This window comes from Pelodiscus sinensis, chromosome 4 (genome assembly GCF_049634645.1).
Source record: "Pelodiscus sinensis isolate JC-2024 chromosome 4, ASM4963464v1, whole genome shotgun sequence".
Taxonomy (NCBI): domain Eukaryota; kingdom Metazoa; phylum Chordata; order Testudines; family Trionychidae; genus Pelodiscus; species Pelodiscus sinensis.
In genome coordinates this window covers 104,805,371-104,824,142 of record NC_134714.1, presented here as the reverse complement: position 1 = coordinate 104,824,142, position 18,772 = coordinate 104,805,371, and positions in this window count along the sequence as shown.

The window sequence follows — 18,772 nt, the reverse complement described above, 5'->3', positions numbered from 1 at the left end:
CGGTCCAGGGCAAGCTCCCGGGAGCCGCCAGCCTGGTCCCGGCAAGAGGGGGTGGGCTGGGGGGCATCGGGTGGGTGGCTCTGTGCCGTGCCAGGTGCAGGGTCTGCTAGCTGGGTGCTGGCAGGCTTGCACCTGGCACGGGCACCGTAGCCAGCCCGTGCCCCTTTAAGGGGTCCGGGGCCGGGAGGGGGGCATAGAGTTTCCCTGGTGTTGGCCAGAGTGGCCACCAGGGAAACCTGGGGAGGGCTAGCCTCCCACTAGTTCGAACTAAAGGGCTACACAGCCCTTAGTTCGAACTAGCTAGTTCGAACTAGGCGTTAGTCCTCGTAAAATGAGGTTTACCTAGTTCGAACTAAGCGCTCCGCTAGTTCGATTCAAATTCGAACTAGCGGAGCGCTAGTGTAGCGCATAGGAAAGTTAGTTCGAACTAACGTCCGTTAGTTCGAACTAACTTTCTAGTGTAGACATACCCTCATACATTAGTGCCGAGTGAGGTTGGATGCCAGTTTTCTCACACCAAGCCACGAACCTCCTCAATTTTGCTAGGTAAATTCTTCTTGTAGTCTGTCTTCTACTGTTCAAAAGCACTGTCTTCACAGCCTCTGAAAAAAGTTGCTCTTCTACCCTGAACCAGCTAGGAACCATACTGTCAGGTGGAGGGTCTCTGCCTTGGGGTGTAGCAGAGACCCCTGGTTCTGGGAGAGGAGGTCTGGGAGGAGTGGCAATAGACGTGGAGGTAGCAGGGACATCCTGTGGAGGAACGGGTACTGCGGCTGTCTTGCCCAGGCTGGTGCTAGGAGTATGACTCGAGTTGAGTCTTCTTTGATTTTCCGGATTACTGTCAGGATAAGTACTGTTTGTGGAAACTCATAGAGAAGAGGAGCTCCCCAACCGATTAATAGTGCATCTCTGAGGGAGCCCTTGCCCATGCCTCCTCTGGAGCAGTAAAGGTGACACTTCCTGTTCTTGTAGGTTGCGAAAAGGTCTATTTGTGGTGATCCCCACGTTCGGAAGATGTTGTCTAAAACATCGGGGTGGATTTCAACATCAGCCCCTCCACGTAGGCCCAGAAGTGCAGCAGGTGGCCTGGGACAACCTCGGCAATCCCCAGCACCTCAGGCTGGAGGGTGACCACCCCAGCCGAGCGGGCGCTGAGGTAGTTAAAATACACCCCGTCCCCCCACTCCAGCCGCCAGCCAGCCTGATGGCTGGGGTCGTATGGATCTCCTGAAGGAAAACCACTGAGTACCCACTCCTGAAGGCAAGAGAGCACCTTGCTCCTGTGGAGACCTGCCCTACAGCCCCGGGCATTTAAGGTGGCAAAGATTTTAAATTTCATAGGGTATGTCTACATTACAAAGTTAATTCGAACTAACAGACGTTAGTTCGAATTAACTTTGATAGGCGCTACACTAGCGCTCTGCTAGTTCAAACTTAATTCGAACTAGCGGAGCCCTTAGTTCGAACTAGGTAAACCTCATTTTACGAGGACTAAGCCTAGTTGGAACTTACTAGTTCGAATTAAGGGGTGCCCGTGCCAGGTGCAAGCCTGCCAGCACCCAGCTAGCAGACCCTGCACCTGGCATGGCTCGAGCCAGCCACCCGATGCCCCCCAGTCCTCCCCCTCTTCCCGGGACCAGGCTGGTGGCTCCCGGGAGCTTGCCCGGGACCACAAGAGGCGGGCACCCGCCTGGTCTAGTGCGGACATCGTGGACCTCGTCCACGACCTCTGCACTAGGCACAGGAAAGTGGCCATCTAGGGCAGGGGAACTGCCAGCCTGGCCACCCAGAAGGAGGTGTGCATGAAAACCAAGTTGGTCCACTGAGACCCCCGACCCTGAACCCTGAGCTTACAATGGCTGTACTGGGTCAGACCAAAGGTCCATCTAGCCCAGTAGCCTGTCTGCCGACAGCGGCCAACCCTAGGAATCCTGGAGGGGATGGACCGAAGACAGTGACCAAGCCATTTGTCTCATGCCATCCCTCTCCAGCCTTCCACAAACTTTGGGCAGGGACACCACTCCTACCCCCTGGCTAATACCACTCCATGGACCCGACCTCCATCACTTGATCTCACTTCTCTTTAAACTCTGTTCTAGTTCTAGCCTTCACAGCCTCCTGCAGCAAGGAGTTCCACAGGTTGACTCTTTGCTTTGTGAAGAACAACTTTCTGTTACTAGTTTGAAGCCTGCTACTCATTCCTTTCCTTTGGTGTCCTCTAGTCCTTCTATTATGGGAACTAATGAAGAACTTTTCTCTATGCACCCTCTCCACCCCACTCATGCTTTTATAGACCTCTATCCTGTCCCCCCTCTGTCTCCTCTTTTCTAATCTGAAAAGTCCCAGTTTCTTTAGCCTCTCTTCACATCGGACCTGTTCCAAACCTCTGATCATTTTAGTTGCCTTCCCCTCTCCCACCCTCTCTCTTCCCCTCTCCCACCTTCTTTTCCCAGTCTCCCCCAGTTTTGTTCAATAAAGACAGATTCTATTTTTGACCACACGTTTTCTTTATTTTGTACATCAGGAAGGGGGGCTAGGGAAGGGTAAGTGGAAGGAGGTGAGGGAGGAATGGGGTACGAGCCCCTGATGGGGAGGACTGGGCTGGCTCTGCGGGCTTCTGGGGGTGGAAGCTCTCCTGCAGCCCCCCAATTGCCCCCTCTCCCCAGATGGCAGCCTGCGGCAAGTGCAGCCGGTCTGATGGCCGAGTGCTGTGATGTGCCCAGTGTGGGTACTCCGGGCAATCCAAGCCAGGACTGCTTTGCAAACAGGGCACCCCTGAGAACTGTCTGTCCGGGGTGGGGGTTGGGTCCCTTTAAGCACAGCCCTCGGCTAGCCTGAGACAGCATCTCCACGCTCTAAGTCCTATTCTGATGCCCTGCCGGCACTGCTTCCGGCCATCCTTAACCCCGCTTCAGGGTCCACTTAATGTGGACATTCTAGTTCATTAGCAAAATGCTAATTCGAACTAGTTTTTTAATCTGGATCCGTTAGTTCGAATTAGCTTAGTTCAAATTAACTAATTCGAACTAAGTTAGTTCGAATTAGCGCTGTAGTGTAGACATACCCATAGTGAGGGCTGGGGTGGATTCTCGCGGGCAGGATAATCATCGGCCTCCTGCAGGCCCCGCAACAGGCCACTTCCCAACCTGAAGGCAAGGAGAGCATCACAGAATTTGTCCACCGGTAGGCCACGATGTCCTGCCTTTTGGTCCCTCTCCCTTCCTGCAAAAGGGCCCTCATGAACCTGAGGATGGAGTGGAAGTCCCTCCAGCGCTGAAGGGCCAACTCCATCTTTCCCTTAGCCCCACAGGTGTCCACGAGGAATTGGCAGAGCTCAGCCTCCCAGCGCTGAGGGGGTACCAGTCTTTTCCTCCATCTGGGCCCTGGATGGACCTCGTGTGCTATGGAGACAGGCAAACAAGGATCCGATCCCTGGTGCAGTGCCAAGAGCGATGGTGCCGTGCTGCTCATCCTCAACCCCAGCAAGGGAGGGGGCGGCAGAGGGAACAAAGCAGCCCCTATGAACTGGGAATGGGGGACACAAATACCACCCCCTGAGGACCACCAACAGCTAGCAGGAATGAGATGGCCCCCATGGGGGTGGCAATAACAGCAGGATGTGGGGACGCTGGAGGGGAAGCAGGCATTTCACTGGGGGCAGGAGGGATGAAGGGATGGGGGGACAGCAGCAGGGGAGTGGGTATCACAGTAGGGGTGGGATGGGGTAGGCTCGGGGCTGGATGGTAGGTCAGGAGAGGAGGGCAGGATGAGGGTACTGGTAGAAGAGGGGTCAGGAAAGGGAGTGGACTCAGGGATGGAAATCGGTTTGTAAAGTGTGGGATCAAGACCAAGGGCATGAATGGGGGTGAGGGGAGGATCGGGACAGGGAAAGGGACCAGTGCTTTGGGCAGGGTCCCCGGGAAGGTCCCCCGGGTCTGCGGGGGGGCAGGAGTAGGAAGGGGGCCCATGCCAATGCCAGGCTCAGATGTTTGATTAGAGCACGAGTCTTCCACCATGGCATCGGCTGGAGGGATGTTGTCTGCTGGGCCCCCAACAGGGAGGGAAGATGACGGCTAGGAGGGGGCGCCCTCAAGCCTCAACTGGTACCCAGCCGCTTGGTGCCGGCAGTCACCCGAGGGCTCGGCAGCCTCAGACGAAGCACTTAAGACAGCCGGGCCAACAGGTAACACTAGGCGTGCCCTGAGGGTGAAGACAGAGGTGGCCACCTGGGATGTGGGGGAGGGACGAGGAGGGGGCAACGCGGGAGGATCGCTGCCCAGACCGAGGCCCGCTGGCAGAGAGACATCCTCCCCCTGGGTGAATGTGGTCAGACCCAGGGCCTCAATCTCCTCGAAAATGGAGCAAAGCTCCATCCCCACAGCCCCAGAGTCCTCCCTGCCAGTAGCCGAGGCAATAATTACCTCAGCGGTGGCGACGCGGGACATGGATGGTACCAGGGCCTGGGGAGCTCCACCCAAGGCCTCCTTGGGAATGGGATTGCAGGAGGGATGGTGCCATCCCCCCTCGTTGCCACAGTTTCCTCAGCCGGCACCTCCTGCTGGCGCTCACTGGGGGCATTCTTGACAGCGCTGGCCCCCCTCGGTATTTTTTGGAGGGGGGCCTTCCCACCCTCTTCGTCGGAGGGGGAGAGATTGAACCTGCAAACCGTGGACTCGGTGCTTCCCCCGGACAAGCGTCCAGCCCTCGGAGGTGGAAGTGGAGGATTGGTTAGCAGGGGTGAGGCCAGGGGGCCCAGATGTTTTTCTATTGGGTCAGGGAGGCAGAAGAGGGGGGGATAAGGAAACCTCCCCCTGGGGGGGAGTCTTCTCCCTCACCCAGAAGCAGCCATGCCACCCTCTCCTCCTAGGGCACCGCAGAGACAGGTTGAGCTGAGGCAGGGCCCATCTGCTTGCCCAGACATGCCGGAGGCAATGCCTCGGGCTCCCGAGCGGAGCTGTTGATTGGAGGAGGAGCTGATCTGCCAGCGGACGAACAGCACATGACGGAGGTGGGGTCCTTACAGCCCAACGGGAGAGGGCTTATGGTGGAGATGGGCTGCCTCAGGGTGGAGAGTACAGGCAGCAGGGCGGCATTGGGGAAGAAGGGCGGGATGGAGGTGATGACCACCCTTATGCCCAGTTCCTCCAGTGGTTTGAGGGGCACGTGCACGCCCTCCACCACCAGGCCCCTCTCCACCACTTTCTGGGCAGCAGCCTCCAAGGCAAGGAAGAACACCTCCTTGCCATACATCTTGGAGGCTGCTACCACGGCCGAAGCCCCCACCACCCTCGCCAACGCACGCACGTAGGTTTCCACGTGGGGCATGGCATCGACCAGGAGGCAACAGATGCCATGTCTCCTGGTCATGGTGGGAAAGGGGCCCTGGCCACCGGGGATGGTGCTGGAGGCAGCGGTCGGGGCTGATGATGTGGCAGCATGCAGGGGGACGTGGGCGTATGTTCTGCGGGCTGTGGGTGGATTGCCCCCAGAACCAATGGGGGGGAACAGCAAGGGAAGGAGAAGGTACGGTGGATGGTGGGGCTGCAGCGGGTAGGGCAGCCTCGGCCATGGGAGGTTTGGCCTTCTGGGCTGGGCCTTTGCCCTCCTTTCTCCCCTGGCCTTTTTTGCCGGCCAAGGTAGAAGGCTCACCCACACTGGGAGGGAACATTGGCTGCGGCAGCGGCAGAACCTGAAGCAGGGGTCAGGAGGTCAACTTCAGTGGTCTGCAGGGTCTGTGGCATTGGGGAAATTTGGCGTATGTGGGGACAGGAGAGGGGGCGGGGACCTCTTCCATTACAGTGGGGGGAGCGGGGTTGGAGGAGGTAGAGATTGTGAGGAAGGGGTTAGAGGAGGCAGCCACGCCTCCTTGCCAGCTGAAGGCAGAGGAGGAGGGCGTGAAAGCGAGGGGCAGAGGTGTGCAGGGGGAGAGAATAGAGGGGGAACTAGAGGAAAAAGGGGGAAGCAACCACTCCCCTCACCCTTTTCATTTTGAAAAGGGAGAGGGAGTGGAAGAGCAATGAGTGTGGCCTCTTTTCTTCTCACTTTGGGTATGTCTAGACTAAATGCCTCTGCCGACAGGCATGTAAATTAGACTACCCGACATAGTCAATGAAGCGGGGATTTAAATATCCCCTGCTTCGATAAAATAAAAATGGCCACTGCACTGTGCCGGCTCAGCTGATCATTGCGAAGGGATCATGTATCCTAGCAGTCAAAATCTGAGGTGTAATATGCTCTTCCTGTAAACTCTGGGGTGCCCATCAGCCTCCCTAGGCTGCCCGCTGCGATGGGACCTTGCGTCACAGCAGTTGAAGACTTGGGTGTAACACACACATACACACTGCCCTGACCATCGGCTAACACCATGCAACAATCTGGAATTGCATTAACTCTGGCGTCAGACTTAGGGTCTCAGGACACTATAGCACTAGGGGTCCAACCTCAATTCAAGATGAGATCCAGAATTCGAGACCTATTACTTTGCAGTGTAGATGCAGCCCCATTTGACTCAGGGACTGGGAATCATACAGATCTATCCCACAACTCCATACCTGAATAAAGGAACTGCTGGGAGTATTGTAAGCTGTCTCCTGTTAGATCAGGTTCAGTAGATGGGGAAAAAGATCATGCCCCATCTCATCCACAGGTATCCCCTCTAAACCAGCAAATGCAGCTGAAGATACTAGTTGTCCTCCTGTCCTCGTAAATCACAGCACAATTAGTCAGACTGTAGTTGTCTCCTACATAGGTCCACTGGAAGAAAGAGGCTCCTTGAACCATCTCCTGCCCTCACTACATATGTGTAAGGCCAGCTTTAATTTAGCTCTGAGCATTTTAAAGCTGTCTTTTTTGGATACATTCACATTTTTTCTTACCATGCATTTCACTATAAAATCCTGCTGTTTTGGGAGTTACTAAGCCATTGCAAGCCAGTCAGATACTACTTGCATGGAAAACAAGCATGAATCATGGCAATGAGTGAAGCCATTATTACCCATTAGATTGGTGGACTGAATAAATTCAGTTTCAAGAACCTATATAAATCAACAAATACACACAAGACGAGGAAATGCCCAACATGTGTCATTCAATATGTGGGCAGGGAACTTTGTACTGTGTTTGTACAATGCCAGCCCTGGGTGGGGGACATGTGACCTTAGCCCTCACTGAGGGGGCTTGGGCTTGAGGCCTAGAAGGTGGATCCTGGTCTTGAGACTTGCTGTGGCCCAGGGCCAACACTAGCCTTGGCAATCCCATTAAAATGATGTTGCGATCCACTTTAGGGTCCCAGACCAGAGTTTGAGAATATCTGAGCTAAATCACTGACTCATTATAATATGTATACGCAAATTAAATCTGAAATACACAAGTTTGTCTGTTTCCTGACACTGTGCTGTATCAAATGCCACCAAGAAAATGTCATCTGAGAAGAATCAAAAAGACATTGCGGGCTGTAGGGATCTCTGGCTAGCCCCTTGGATATGCGCCCCTAACCTTCCCCCCCAACCAAAGACAAAGACTGAAAACTTTGCATCTTAAATAAACTTCCTTTTGGATGGGAATTCTTTGTTTCTATATTCTCCCCTTCCATGGAAAATTACATGGTCAGTTGGCATGGTCACGTGTCTTCCTCAGACCAATCATTGCTTAGACTTAGCGGACAAAGGAGGCTATTTACAGGTGATCACCCAGACACTGAGATGTTGGAGCACTGGAAACACCCTTGAGGGCTTCAGGACTTTCATTTTCACATTTAAAATCATAAACCATTTCCTATTCCATATCTCTAACTTTATGTACAAGAGTGATACATACACCAAAATAAGATGTACAGATCCAGCAGATTGTGACATTAACATAGATAGGTTAAATGAGCTATTTTGTCCAAAGCATCTTCCAGTTATGCATATGTAACCCTTCTGCCGGGTAGGCCTGGCAGCAACCAGTGCTGGGTTTAATATCTAGGGGTCCATCTCACACAGAACCAGCTCGAGCCCCCACCCAGTAACCTGGGAAATTCACACACCCCAGGGTGCCTCTGAAAGGCAATACTTCCCCACTCACACACACAGAGTCTGAGTGCAGGAAAGAAACATTTAATGAAACAGAGAGAGAAGTCATACAGCATTAACTTGGGAAAACACCACAAACAGAGTTCATAGCCCAAACATGAGCTAAGCCCTCCCCCCCAGCCAAGAATTGCCCGAAGTCCAAAGAGTCCGACACCCCAAAAGTCTCTGTCCCTGGTCAGTGCCTCCCAGAGTTCAAAAGTTCACCCACAGGGTTTTACCTCTCAACCTGGGTAGAAATAGGGGCGAGGGGATAGATAGGGGCACTTTACTTGGTCCGAGGCCGACGGCCCCACCTCTCCGTAGGGTTCTACTGCAGTCTTCAACGTGAGCCACTCTGCCACTGCTCCTACCAGCCGTGCAGCACCGCTCATTGCCTGCCACTGCTCCTTGCCTGCTGCCACTCTACCGGCAGCGCCATGCCGCTGGTCGCCGCTCCTCACCTGTTGCCACTCCTACCGACTGCGCCATGCTGCTGGTCGCCTGCTGCCGCTCCTACTGGCCACCTGCCAGTGTTTCCCACCAGCCACTCTGCTGGACGCTGCCGCTTTGCTGGCTGCAATGGGTCTGTCTCCCAGCCAAACCAGTGATTTCAGCTCTTAGTGATTTCAACTCTTTAGCTACTCATAGGGTACGTCTAGACTATATGCCTCTGTCGCCAGAGGCATGTAGATTAGGCTACCAGACATAGGAAAATGAAGCGGCGATTTAAATAATCGCTGCTTCATTTAAATTTACATGGCTGCCGCGCTGAGCCGACAAACAGCTGATCAGCTGTTTGTCGGCTCAGCGCGATAGTCTGGATGCGCGGGTGTCAACATCAAAGGTATCTGTCGACCACCCAGGTAAACCTCATCCCAGGAGGCATACCCGGGTGGTCGACAAATACCTTTGATGTCGCCACCTGCGTGTCCAGACTATCGCGCTGAGCCGACAAACAGCTGATCAGCTGTTTGTCGGCTCAGCGCGGCAGCCATGTAAATTTAAATGAAGCAGCGAGTATTTAAATCGCCGCTTCATTTTCCTATGTCGAGTAGTCTAATCTACATGCCTCTGGTGACAGACGCATGTAGTCTAGACGTACCTTTAGTGATTTCAGCTCTTTAGACTGGCAAAGGATTCCAGCTTCCACCGGACTAGCAAAAAAAATCCTCATGGAGTCTGCTTTAGGTCTGTCCTTAAAACAAAGCAGGAAAGGAGCAGGTTGGGCCAGTCTTACAGCTCACACCTGGCAGGTGTGAAGCAGGCTGACTCTAACTCTTCCCCCCAGCTCAGTTCACTCAACTCTAGAAGGGGGAAGGCTTGTTCCTCAGGACCTCTTACAATGATGGTGTCTCTCCTGCAAGCACTGGTGTCATGTTTTACAGTTCCCATATTTAGAGGTAACATGATTTGTGAACCCCACAACAGCCCCAAATTATTTACAATACACCACATTCCATTCCAACACTGATCCTCCATCAGCCCTGGCTGAATTAGATTTACATAGCCACATCTCGTATTCCCTCCCCCTCCTGGCATGAGCTGTATTTACGTATCAACAGTTACCAGTAAATTATCTTGCAGAGCTAAACAATTGTAGTGGGCACACCCACGCCCAGGACAGCTCTCTTCTTTTAGCTGGCTGGTAGCAAGCAGCAGTTCAGCCCCTGCTTACACATATAACTTTAAAAAGGAGAAGGACAATCCAGGAAACTATAGACTCACCTCACCTCAGTCCCCAGAAAAATCATAGAATCATAGAATACTAGTACTGGAAGGGACCTCAAGAGGTCATCGAGTCCAGTTCCCTGCCCTAATGGGAGGACCCAGTACTGTCCAGACCATCCCTGATTGACATTTATCTAACCTGCTCTTAAATATCTCCAGAGATGGAGATTCCACAACCTCCCTAAGCAATTTATTCCAGTGTTTGACTACCCTAACAGTAAGGAACTTTTTCCTAATGTCCAACCTAAACCTCCCTTGCTGTAGTTTAAGCCCATTGCTTCTTGTTCTATCCTCAGAGGCCAGGAAGAACAATTTTTCTCCCTCCTCCTTGTGACACCCTTTTAGATACCTGAAAACCGCTATCATTTCCCCTCTCAAATCATGGAGGGGATTCTCAAGGAATCCATTTTGAGGCACTTGTAAGAGGGGAAGGTGATCAGGAATAGTCAACATGGATTCATCAAGAGCAAGTCATGCCTGACCAACCTGATTAGCTTCTATAATGAAGTAACTGGCTCTGTGGACATGGGGAAGTCAGTGGATATGATATACCTTGACTTTAGCAAAGCTTTTGATATGGTCTCCCACAGAATCACAGAATACTAGGACTGGAAGGGACCTTGAGAGGTGCCAGTAAGTTAAGGAAATATGGACTGTAAGGTGGATAGAAAGCTGGCTAGATTGTCAGGACCGGGTAGTGAGTGATCAATGGTTCAATGTCTGGTTGGCAGTCAGTTTCAATCAGAGTGCCCCAAGGATCTAGGGTCAGTTTTGTTCAACATCTTTATTAATGACCTGGATGAGGGGATGGATTGCACCCTCAGCAAGTTTGTGGATGACACTAAAGTAGGGGGAGAGGTAGATACATTGGAGGGCAGGAATAGGGTCCATAGTGACCTAGGAAAATTGGAGGATTGGGCCAAAAGAAATCTGATGAGGTTCAACAAGGACAAGTGCAGAGTCCTGCACTTGGGATGGAAGAATCCCAAGCACTGTTACAGGCCAGAGACAGCTGGCTAAGCAGCAGTTTGGCAGAAAAGGATTTGGGAATTACAGTGGATGAGAAGCTGGTTATGAATCAAAAGTGTGCCCTTGTAGCCAAGAAGGATAATGGCAAATTGGGTTGCATTAGGAGTTGCATTGCCAGCAAATCTAGAGAAGTGATTATTTCTCTGAATTTGGCACTGGTGAGGCCACATCTAGAGTATTGCAACTAATTCTGAGCTCCCAACTACAGACCGCATTTACAGAGGGTCCAGCAGAGGACAATAGAAATGATTAGGGGCTGGAGCACATGACCCAGGAGGAGAGGCTGAGGGATTTGGGCTCATTTAGTCTGCAGAAGAGACAAGTGAGGGGGGATATGATAGCAGCCTTCAGCTTCCTGAAGGGAGGTTCCAAAGAGGATGGAGACAGGCTGTTCTCAGTAGTGATGGATAGCAGAACAAGGAGCAATGGTCTCAAGTTACAGTGGGAGAGGTCTAGGTTTGATATTAGGAAAAACTATTTCACTAGGTGGGTGATGAAGCACTAGAATGGGTTACCTAGGGAAGGGATGGAATTTCCATCCCTAGAGATTTTTACCGTATTTTCCGGCGTATAGGGCGACTGGGCGTATAAGACGACCCCCTATCTTTTTAATTAAAAGATAGGGTTTCATCTTATACCCCAGCGCCCCTCCGCCTCCTTTGCTCCCGGTGTCCCTGGTCTGCTGGAGATGGTCCCCAGCAGACCAGAGGCACCGGGAGCAAAGCCGCCAGGAGCGCCTGGGCTTCCCCCCCCCGCCGGAGCCCCTCCGCGGCTTTGAAAGCCTCGGGGGAAGCCGGCAGGGGGGCATCCCAGGCGCGCATGGGCTGCCCCCCCGCCGGAGCCCCTCCATGGCTTTGAAAGCCGCAGAGGGGCTCCGGCGGGGGGGCAACCCATGCGCGCCTGGGATGCCCCGCTGCCGGCTTCCCCCGAGGCTTTCAAAGCCGCGGAGGGGCTCCGGCGGCGGGGCATCCGGCGTACAAGACGACCCCCGATTTTTGGGGGATGTTTTTTAACTTCAGAGGTCGTCTTGTATGCCGGAATATACGGTAAGTCCTGGCTTGATAAGGCCCTGGCTGGCATGATTTACTTGTGATTGGTTGTGCTTTGGGCAGGAGGCTGGACTCAATGACCTGCTGAGATCTTTTCCAGCCGTGGGATTCTATGATTCTATTATTTATATCCATAAGACAATTACAGAAAGCATGGGGGGGGGGGCATGGAGGGATCCGTCACACACGTCTTTGTGTAAAGCATGAATGGTGGCAAGCATTGTATTTGCTGTACCTTGGTGATCAGTTAATTGGCTGACAATACCAGATGTTAGGTGGAGGAATGTTGGGTAGGACCGATAACCCATACAAAGTTTTGCTGACTTCAGTTACCTGTGATAATTCTCTTGGTATGATTGTGTGTCCACTAGTCCCATGTGGAGAGAGTTTGACTAAACTGTGGCATGATATTCACAAACTAGATAATAGAAGAAGCCCCAAAATATGCAGTATTTGTGCACTGGCTCCCCTGAGGGACCCTACCAGTTTGTTCATGAAACAGATTCTGCTCTTGATCTTTTCAGCTACTTTAGCGAGATGGAATTTGTACGTGCGTGTGCAATCTAGAGTAGCTCCTATATACACTGGCTTTAGATCATATGAAAACTGCTGACAATTCAAGATTTTAACTTCACATTGGACTTTGAGCCTCATGTAGATGGAAGTATGGTGACATGATTTTTTATGTACTTTGGTAGAGCTGTCATAAGTAACTATTGCAAGAAACGGAGACTGAATCATGATTCAAGTTCTCTTCTGTCTTTTGGAAGCCTCGATTCTTTGAGGCTAAGCAAATAACTTGGGCATACATTAACCACTCGGAAATAGTGTTTGATAAGTCACCGTTGAATATATTAAGTAAAGTGGGTACCTGAAATAAGACTTGTAAAAGTCAATTCTTCTGAAATCTCCAGGTGCTGGGTTTATAGCACAGAGCCACCTGAAAACATTTACTTTGGAGCATCAGCTTCTTTTTAGTTGCCAGGACAACACGACTAGTAACTAGTAGTGATATATAGCAGACCAGTGTGCCAGATTTGCATACCTTTTTCCGATAGTGTTTTCGGAAGAGGCTTTTCTGAAATTTGGCCCATCTACATTGGACCAAATTTTGGAAAAAACCCTCTTTTGGAAGAGCCCTTCTTCCTCAGGGGAGGAGGAATACAGAGCTATAGTGTTATAGGGTATGGTAAGATCTAAAAAGACAGTCCCAATTTTCTTCTTTTGAAATTCAATCTCAGCATATACATTTGGTCATCAGTGCTTCAGTTTGGTTCAAGATCTGCCTGACATCACTCAAAATGAGTTTCTGTCATGGATGTGATTCTTTGTAAGGTCATCTAATCCAGTGTAGCTACCACTCAAGAGTGACATTGGGCAATGGCTCATTGCTGAAGTGTGGTCTTTACCTGGCTTCCATAAAGCTACAATTTTAGCATTTTTCCATGCTTTGAATATTATGTTTTCCTCTATGACATGGGACATGAATATGAACAACCAGTATAGACTTAGTAATTAGGATCCTGTACATTCAGTTTGCTGGTTGAAGCTTTAATTTACCCCATAGGGGAATCGTGTGATGAGAACATATCTGTACTATCAGAAAGAAGGCTGTTGTGTGTAGGATCCTTGCCTCATTTATTGTTGCAGAGGTTGAGTGGTGAGCGAGGCAGGGGACAGCAGGAAAAAAGAACGATATTGTGGTAAGAAAACTGAATGCCAACAAGCAGAATGGAGTTTCTATGTGGGCAGATAAATTTAAGTGCTATAGAATGCTAAATATACTGAGAAAATCAGGTGACAAGTTGGACACCCAAAATTAGTGGGCCCTTGACAATTTTGCCCTTACAATTTTTGTGCCTCACTTTTTCAGCTGTACAATGCAGATAATATCACCTGATCTCACAAAGGTATCATGAAATTAAGTTAATTAATGTTTAAAAAGTACCCAGATACTACAGTGATAGTGCACAAAATTTAATTTGCTGTGCTGCTATTTGGAAGGTTTGCAATAAATAATGGCTGTGGAGCACACATTGAATGTGAAGGATAAAAAGCAGGGGCAATGCATGGGGAGCCAGAAGGAGGGGGACCAGCAGCAGCCAGCTCATCCAACCTCACCAGGCTCTGCATTTTGGGGAGACCCATAGGGGTCAGTAGCGGGAGGCCTGGTGCAGAGTGCGTGGGTCTGGGCCTCCTCTGCACTCACCGTTGGTGGCGAGAAACAAAGAAACCTGGCCCCAGGCAAATCTACTCCTCTGGCTCCCAGCCATGTCACTTGGGGGAAGAGGCTTGAGGGAAAGGGTAGAACTGTCCCCCTCACTCACCAGCAGAGGGGAGCAGAGCAATATGGCTGGGAGCAAGGGGAATGGAATGGGCTAGAGCTGAGTCACTCTATTCCCCCCTCCCACTGCCAACAGTGAGTGTTGGGGCAGGACCAAACCCTGCAGCCCCTGCCAGGTCTCTTGCTAGTCCCACAGATCACATTGCTTGTGGGAGGGGGCTGGTGAGAGTAGGTGGAGTGGAGGCGAGGAAGGGCTTTGGGGAAGGGGGGGAGATGGAAGGAGTCACATGGGGAATAGTCACATGGCCAGTGCCCCCCTTGGGTCCCTCTCCAGCAGTGATCACTGATGAAAAAAATATTGCATAACGATCCATCCACTAATGATGCCAGGTTCTCATGGGGAAGGGGGAAAAAAAGTCTGTGATCATATAGTTCAAGACTGTGTCAAATGCATGTACACAGGGGACCAAGTTAAGGTTTCCTAGGAAATGCCAGATGTAAGGTTGCCTAACTTAAGTGCTTGACTTTGCAACCTTTATGTTCTTTAAACATTGTTGTTCGGCTGTAATTATTTATTTATTATTATCATTATGAGTGTACAATACCATGATAAGAATCTTTTCCCACACTTTTACTGCCTTGTGGGATTTCGTCCCAGGGGAAGCCCTGCAACCATTTTACAATCTTGAAAAGTTATGTTTGCATTTTAAATGTTTCATAGGGAATTTAGCTTGTATAATTATAAAGGTCATGTTATGTTTTCACTGGAGTTGAAAGAACTACCTTAGGCTATGTCTATACTGCGCCTGTTTGGTGCAAGAAATATGCAAATGAGGCGAAGCGTGGAATATTGCAGTGCCTTATTTGCATAATTAATTAGGCTCCGTTTTTGTGCAAGAGGCTTTTGCACAAAAAAAGAGCCATCTACACAGCTCCTTTTTGCTTAAAAACCCCCTCTTGTGCAAGAGCCGTTTTTCCTGAAAAAAATGTGGAAGAATGGCTCTTGCACAAGAGGGGGTTTTTGCACCAAAACAGAGACTAATTAATTATGCAAATGAGTGATATTCCACGCTTTGCCTCATTTGCATATTTCTTGCACCAAACAGGCGCAGTATAGACATAGCCTCAATTGAGAAATCTTCTGTTTGTAACTTGTACATATATCTAGATGTCCAATGGTTTCTTTATACACATTTATTTATACACATTGATAAATGTTTTGCTTGGCAGTTTAGCTCCTTGGTTGCTCAATTGTTTGTTGTGAATATTACAGGGAGATACTTATAATTTGATGTTAAAGTTGTCACATGGTATTGATTCTATTTTCTAAAAGAGTAGAAAAGACTGATGAAGTCACTTGGCCTTTGATTCTCTTGGAATGACCAAATCCTGGTTCCAGAGAGGTCAAGGAGAGCTTTACCACTGACATTAATGACAGCATGATTTTGCATTTTTAAAAATGAATTACAATATTTTGAATAGACACATACATTGAAATCTAATTGCCTTCAGCAGGAGCCCTACCTGATGTAAAAGTAGAATGAATTAAAGTAATGTTGTTTGTTCCTTTAGCAGGAAGAGAGATGTTAAGGTAAAGTTGTTTGTGTGTAAGCAGGAAGGAGAATATTAAGGCAAAGGACAATGGTTCCACTTAAGGATGATAGTGATAGAAACGTAGCTGAGATAGTCTGGTGTAGCTGAAACAAAAAACAGGACTATGTAGCACTTTAAAGACTAACAAGATGGTTTATTAGGTGATGAACTTTCATGGGCCAGACCCACTTCCTCAGATCAGACCCATAGTCTCCTATAGACAACCACCTAACCTCAAGATGATTCTTACCAACAACCACAGGACATACCACACTAATACCAACCCTGGTACCTTCCCTTGCAACAAACCCCGTTGCCAGCTTTGTCCACATATTCACTCTGCTGATACCATTATTGGACCTAACCAAGTGAGTTATAAGATCAAGAACACATATTCCTGCGCATCCAGAAATAAAATTTATGCTATCATGTGACGAAAGTGTCTGTCTGCTATGTACATTGGACAAACGTCTCAGACACTTCGCCAAAGGATCAATGCCCACAAAACAGATATTAGACAGGATCACAAAGAAAAAACAGTTTCTTGCCATTTCAACCAGAAAGGACACTGTCTCAACGACTTGATTACCTGCATCTTGCTTCAAAGGCTTTTAAGACTACACTTGAAAGAGAATCCTCTGAAGTGTCATTCATGCTTAAATTCGACACTTTACGCCTAAGTTTGAATAAAGGCTCTAATTATCTTACCCATTACAAAGATAGCTTCCCCAATTATCACCTCTAATATCATTAGCTCACAGACATTTACCTCCTCCCGCCACATTCCCCTTCTGTTCTGAAATTTGATTTGTCCTTTTCATATCTGTTCATTTTTTGTAATTGTATCCTTTGGTATATATGGTTGTGACAATTTTCTTCCTCAATTTTTGATCTGAGGAAGTGGGTCCGGCCCACCAAAGCTCATCACCTAATAAACCATCTGTTAGTCTTTAAAGTGCTAAATAGTCCTGTTTTTTGTTTAAGGATGATAATGAGACATTAACAGGAGATTGGTGAGAGTTAATAAGGAAATAGGGGACTTGACTGACCCCAGGTAACCTTGTCAGTTTGTGCCCTTTTGCAATCCTTTGTTTAGCTCTCCTTTTATCTGTATAAATAAGGTGGCTTAGGTTTGGTATGGGGTCTCACTTTTCTAGTTGTAGTGGCAAAGCGCTTTGCTAATAAAACAGAGTGGTCTACGAAATTGTGAGTCCTGAGTCTAACTTTGACACTGAGCAAATGAAAGCAGTAGCTGATCCTAAAGATATTGTCAGGATCATCTCAGAGGATATCTTATGCTTACCTAGTCTATTTGTTGTCTCGTACTTAGACTATAAAATGTTCAGCACACAAACCATTCTTTTCCCATTTTACAATGCCTAGCACATGAGGTTAGTATGTCTAGGTCCTTTTGTAATACAAATAACTAACAAAGACAAACCCATTGAAAAAAAGGAGGTTACATGGGTTCAGCTGTCACCAGAATTAAACCCTTTGCCTTATTTTTCATATTTTCCTTTTGTTTTCCCCTTCATTATTTATTAGGATTAAATTTTTAAAACCTGAAGCAAAAAAAAAAAAAATGTAAATATGCATCTTCCTTCCATCTTTCTTAAACCTGAGCAAGAAAAGGACATGGTGGTATCAGTGTTAGATATGTGGTTTGTAGACTGACTTAATCTAGACTCAAGAATTAATATGTTCATAAAAACATCTACATGTGCTAAGCTGGAGACCACATGAGTTCCCGTATTTGTATTTGCTAGAGACCTTTTGACTCTTATGCATTATGTGAACAATGACCATGTCTGTGCATGGTCCCTGAGCTAAGTTGCAAGTTGAGATGCTCCTCATATCGACTCTCCTCTTTTCACACAACCAAGACCTTTCTGTATTATCATTTCCATGCTGACTATTTTCACAACTCTTAGGATTTGAATGTTCTGCTCTTAGGTCAGGAAGTGTCAGAATGAAGGAACTAAGCAGCAAGGGCTAAGATTCCTACAGTAACAAGCCATAGTCTTCAGAACCTAATTTAGAAAGGGGTGAGGCATAACAAGTCCCAGTAACTTGGATTTTCCTTCTATAAATGTCAAAAATCTCCACCTGGGCTCATAAACACCCAACTGCAGAGGGTGGGTTTTATGGGCTAGCAAAAGAAATCACCTCTGTGTCCTGAGCACAACAGTCACATCTCCAGAGTGGCCAGCAAAAGCTAAGGAAGTGCCTGGCCATCAGAAGCTTCTGGGCCTGGCAATTATAATCTCTGTAGAAACTTTAGTTTACTGCCCTTTTTTTACACAGTGATGACTTATTGCAATATTACTCAAACTAAAAGCATATAAAATTTTAAATATTAGGAAGCAGACTCTAGTCTGAGATGTGTGTCAGTGGCTCCAATTGATGGCCTTATTCTGCTCTCAGAAGGAGTGTCCAAAAGTACAGTGTTTAGTTGTAAGTTTCGTAAATGCTTCTACAAATGTTTTGGTTTTGATATAACTAACTTTGAATTTTTACAAACATTTTTAAAGGATGTTTACAGTATTTCTTACATTATTTTTGTGGGAACTGGTAAAAAGCCAGGGAAATTTCAAGAATTTGCAATAGTTTTTTTTTATTGCAGTTTATAGTGGTAGTAAATAAAGCAACATATTTTAGTAAGTTCATGTTTAACAGTCACATAGCTTTTCTGCCTATCCTAGCCTCTCATGGCTGACATAAATGTAAATATACACCTCCCGAAACAGACTGAAAAACAGTCTTAGATAGTCTCAAAAGGGTAGTTGTGTTTGTCTGTAACTTTAAAAGCAAGTAGTCCTGTGTGGCACCTTAGAAATGAACAAAAATATATTCATGAACTTTTGTGGATAAAACCCACTTCGTCAGATCAGCTTGAATGGAGGGGGAAAAAATGTAGAGCTTTTTTACCCTCCACTCAAGCTCATCTGAAGAAGTGGGTTTTGCCCACAATAGCACATGATACTTGTTTTTAATCTTAGATAGCTTCACTTTGCCTTAAAAAAACTGTAATTTATATA